The sequence below is a fragment of the Zonotrichia albicollis genome, chromosome 10 (assembly GCF_047830755.1).
Source record: "Zonotrichia albicollis isolate bZonAlb1 chromosome 10, bZonAlb1.hap1, whole genome shotgun sequence".
In the NCBI taxonomy this organism is placed as follows: Eukaryota; Metazoa; Chordata; class Aves; order Passeriformes; family Passerellidae; genus Zonotrichia; species Zonotrichia albicollis.
The window spans coordinates 39,635,302-39,640,196 of NC_133828.1; the positions used below are offsets into that span (position 1 = coordinate 39,635,302).

The window sequence follows — 4,895 nt, forward strand, 5'->3', positions numbered from 1 at the left end:
CAGCCCTTTGACTTTTGTCCTGACTTTTTTTCAGATGCACCTCCTCAGGTGACTGCAGCAGTTCCTTAGGTTCCATCTTCTCAAAGGGTACAAGGCTCAAGAATTCGTCTTCCAGAGAGTTATCTCAAGTCCTGGCTTGTATTGTATCTGCCTCTGTTGGCTTATGTTGTATGTACCTCTATTGTGTGTACCTATGCTGGCTTATACTGTACGTACTTATACTGTATGTACCTGTGTTGGTTTATACTATATGTACTTACATTGGATATACCTATATTGGTTTATATTGTGTGTACCTGTGTTGGTTTATACTGTATGTAAGTGTGTCACCTTATATTGTGTGTACTTACGCTCTGTTTACACTTGCACTGTTTACCTCAGCCTATATTGTGTGTACTTATATTGTACCACTTACGATCAGAGCTGCCCTGCCCTGGCACGCAGTCACAGTTAGGTAGAACAGTTACAGAAATTTTACTCTTCATCTGTCTTTTGTGGGATTTTGGGTAGAAAGTTTATGGGTCCAGAGTGGGGACAAGTCCTAGCTGTCAGATAGCCACTCGTTGACCCTTCCTGTTGTCTCACAGGTCCCCGAGGCTGCTGATTTCCCCAGGATCTGCCATTTACTTCAAGGAGCAGCAGCCAGAAGATGTGTCACAGCACGTTCTTCAGCGTCTCAGGTAAGGGCCGCAGTGAGCGTGTAAGTGGCAAGAGTGTGTCAGTGTGTGTGAGAGCACGTGGCTGTGTCTGTCTGTGTCTGCTCGTCTCTGCATGTCTCTGCTTCTCCCAGGGTCGGCGGGAGCACCCGGATTCGCGCTTGGATACGTCCAAGCATCGCTTAAAGGAGGTGCCGAGGGACGAATCTTTGTGCCGAGGAGCAGCAGCCGAACAGGTGAGCCCGTGTGCGTTTGGAGAGGGGAATTTTGTCCTTCCCCTTTGCAATTTCATCTTGCCAGTCCTTCCCCGCTTCCCCAGGAGCAGAAATGGAGCTTATGAGGACGAAAGGGATTAAGGAGGAGGAAGCAGCTCCTCTTCTTTTATTGTCTGCGTTTGAACTGAGGGGATCCCTCTTCACTTGTGGTTTTAAGGGCGTTGATTGCAGGAAAAGCTGCCTTTTCCAGGCTGTTGGGGGTATCCCGGGGGTGACAGGGAATCCCTGCGTTCTATTTGAAGGGGAATGGGAAAAGTATTCTTGTGGTGTTATGGGTTTGGTTTGAAGGCAGCCACCCCATTTTCATCACCCTAGGGTTGAAATGGAGGGGGCAGCCGCGGTGTCCCTCCTTTTCAAGGGTTTGAATGGAGGTGGAAATGGCCCTTTGCCATCAGTCGAAGGCTTTCATTTGAGGAGCGCCCCTTCTTTTGTGCTCTCGTAGGGGACGAACGTGAAGGGGAGAGGACACTTCTTTGCCCTTGTTGAAGGGAGGCGAGCCCCGCCTGCGGCGTCAGTTTCGGGCTTCGGTTGCGGGAAGCTGCAGCTGTGGCAGCGTTTGCAGGGCTGCAATGGGGCCGTGCCGCTGCATCGGAGGGCGCTTGTGGTGGCCGCGGCCCGGGCCGGAACGTTGCCGCTCGGGAGCGGCGCTGGCACGGCCCGGGCAGCTGCCGGGGCGCACGGGGGATTTGGCGCGGCCGGGCCGGCCGAGGGCGGCGGTGGCGGAGCCGCGCCGGTGCGAGCCGAGGGAGCCGCGCCGGGCCGGCCAAGGGCGGCAGAGGCGGCGCGGGCGCTGCTGCGGCGGCCCGGGCGGTGCCGGCCGCTCCGGCCGCTCCGGGCGCGGGGCTCGGGCGCCGCCGCCACCCCCGGGCCCGGCGCCGGCCCCGCCGGGCAGGGGCAGCGGGCGCGGCTCTCCGGGCCGGCGCCGGCCCCGCGTGCCGGAGGAGCCGCCGGAGGAGCCGCTCTCCTGCCGGGAGCCGCGCTCCGTCCGGGGCCGGCAGCGAGCGCGGGCTTCGGCTGCTCGCGGTGCTGGGGCGGTGCCGCGGTTCGGAGGCGCTTTTTCGGCATTGATTGCATCGCTGTGTTCGGTTTGCAGCGGGGGTACGCTAAGGGCTACGGGGTTCTTCCTGAGTGCTGCGGTTCTCGGTGCCGGTGGGGATGATAAAGGTTCGTTTCGGATTGGGTTTCGTAGTCGGATATGTTTTTTTTGCCGGGGTATTATGTTTAGAAAGGCGCGCAATGGTTTTTACGGGTCGTAGCGCGAAGCAGCGGTTCGGATTTTAATTCTGTTGAGGTGGCTTTTATTGGCGTGAGCGGGTAGTGTTTGTTTCGGTGGGCTTTTGAGGTAGCGTCGTGTCGTTCATAGCAGCGGGTTTTTAATCTCGAGAATTGCATGTGTGTTTATCGTCTTCCAGGGCTTTTATTTATTTGGTTGGTTTGATTGTAGTGTATGTTTTATGGCTGCGGGTAATTTGGGAGACATTGTTTATGGTTACGTTTGTCTTGAGTCTTTGTGTTTGTTTCTAGGTGTTATTTTTATTTTGATAGCTTGAGGCACTATGGGTTTATTCAGTTGGGAATAATATTTTTGTTGCAGATTTAGGCTTATTTGGTTTTTGGGATTATTCTTGTTGGTGGTTTCTTCATTTTCTTTTTTGTTGTTGTTGTTGTCTTTTAATGTCTTTGAGTATTGTTCCTCAGGGGCATTTTGGGAACATGGGTATTTATATGGTGGGTTTTTAAATTGTTTTTTACTAGGGTAGTTAATTTCTTAGTTTTTAGCGGTTGAGATGTTTTCCATTTTGTTAATTAGTTCAGTTTTTAAAGTTAGTTTTACGGAGGATTGTTTATTCTTTGAGTTAGCGTAGAGGTAGAATTTTGTCGGTTTTTTTTTTTTTTTTAGTAACGTTCAGGGTGAGTGGCACTGTCTGGAGGTTAGAAGATTGGTTTGACTTTTTTTTAGTACCTTTTGTAATTTGCTGTGTGTGTTTCTATAGGGTTTTCTTTTCTTTTGGTTCCATTTTTCGGTCGTGATGAGAATTGTTATTGACAAGAGTGTTCTTTGTTTTTTCTCTGACGCTTGTTTGGCTGTTGGAGGTGTCTCGATGTTTTTGGAAGATATTGGTGGGAATTTGATGCTGTTTGTTCTGTCATTTCATTTAGGAATTGGATTTTAAATATACAATTATAACTCTCACTATATTGAAACAAAAGAAATAGATGTGTAGAAATGGGAATGAGCCAACGTTATTCTTATATATTCGGTCAATTTTTAAAATTTAACATGGAACATAAGTCATTATATGTTGCAATTAGTTATTCTATTTTTTAATAGAGCATCGTGTATGTATACAGATATATGAATAGAGAATATAAATGGAAACACAAGCCAAACAAAAAAGCAAATATAGAAATGTATTGCAACTATATGCAGATATATAAAAAATTAGTAATAAATTCCGTCCCCCGCCTCTATGGTTTCAAGATAGCGGAGACAATTTCCGGTCCTCCCAGCTGCCGTCTCTATGGTTTCAACGTGCCAGAAGGGTTTATCCGCTCGTCCCGTCCCTTCTCTCTATGGTTTCCAGATGGCGGAGACAATTTCCGGTCCTCCCAGCTGCCGTCTCTATGGTTTCAACGTGCCAGAAGGGTATATCCGGTCGTCCCGTCCCTTCTCTCTATGGTTTCAAGGTGGCGGAGACAATTTCCGGTCCTCCCAGCTGCCGTCTCTATGGTTTCAACGTGCCAGAAGGGTTTACCCGGTCGTCCCGTCCTTTCTCTCTATGGTTTCAAGATGGCGGAGACAATTTCCGGTCCTCCCAGCTGCCGTCTCTATGGTTTCAACGTGCCAGAAGGGTTTATCCGGTCGTCCCGTCCCTTCTCTCTATGGTTACAAGATGGCGGAGACAATTTCTGGTCCTCCCAGCTGCCGTCTCTATGGTTTCAACGTGCCAGAAGGGTTTATCCGGTCGTCCCGTCCCTTCTCTCTATGGTTTCAAGAACGGGGAGACTATTTCCATTCCTCCCAGCTGCCGTCTCTATGGTTTCAACGTGCCAGAAGGGTTTATCCGGTCGTTTTTATTTGGTTAGAGGCAGGAGTTTTATTTTAAATAATAGAAGTGTTATAGAAATGTGAATCTTAAGATAGAAATAGATAATAAATATATAAAGGGAGATTGCTAAACTATGACTACAAATTGAACTATAAATATAGGTAAGTAATATGAAGAGTTGTAGTATAGAATAGAAATAACATGATACGGCAATATGAATTATAAATGGGAATATAAATATAAAAATAGGTAAGTATAGTTTAAAAGAAAGGGAATTTTTTGGCTTTTATTTAAGTAGAGGCAGGGGTTTTATTTTAAATAGGTGTTACAGCAGTAAAAATCTTGACGCAGAAATATGTAATCAATGTATAAAAATATGTATAAAAATATATAACTGCTCGCATCAGATGTAATGTAGAATATAAATTTATTTACAAATTGAGATTGATAAAGATAAATGTATAAGTAAGCAATATACATTAATGTACATTATAAATGCAAATAGGAATATAAAAATCAGACATAAGGATAAAACCTATTTAAATATTGTTTGAAAGAAAGGGTTGGGGTTTTTTTTATTCTTACTGGGTTAGAGGCAGGGTTTTTATTTTAAATGACATGAATGTAGATATTATTGGTATATATTTCTCAATATTGAGATATACAATCAAGATATAAATATAGATATAAACACAAAATATAAGTAAATAGAGATAATAGGAAGAGATGTAATGGAGAATACAAATAACAGCATACGTAAGTATACATTTTAAATGTAAATGTGAATATGGACCTGAAAAACAGAATTTAAAAAAATATTGAAATACAGTTGAGAAGAAAGGGTTTTCTTTTTGGCTTTAACGTGGGTGGAGGCAGGGGTTTTATTTTAAATAATGGAAGTGCTACAGAAGTAA

At 45.5% G+C, this 4,895-nt stretch overlaps 1 long non-coding RNA gene across 2 annotated transcripts; it reads left to right on the forward strand.

The window, feature by feature from the left end:
- Positions 1-276: 276 nt before the first annotated feature.
- On the forward strand, positions 277-4,629 carry LOC141730497 (uncharacterized). 2 transcript variants are annotated; one of them, XR_012582029.1, is made up of 3 exons: positions 277-680; positions 791-892; positions 3,414-4,629. It is a non-coding gene; the product is annotated as an uncharacterized LOC141730497 (long non-coding RNA). The 2 variants fall into 2 exon arrangements; XR_012582030.1 differs by having other exon boundaries at positions 3,517-4,628.
- The last annotated feature ends 266 nt before the right edge of the window (positions 4,630-4,895 follow it).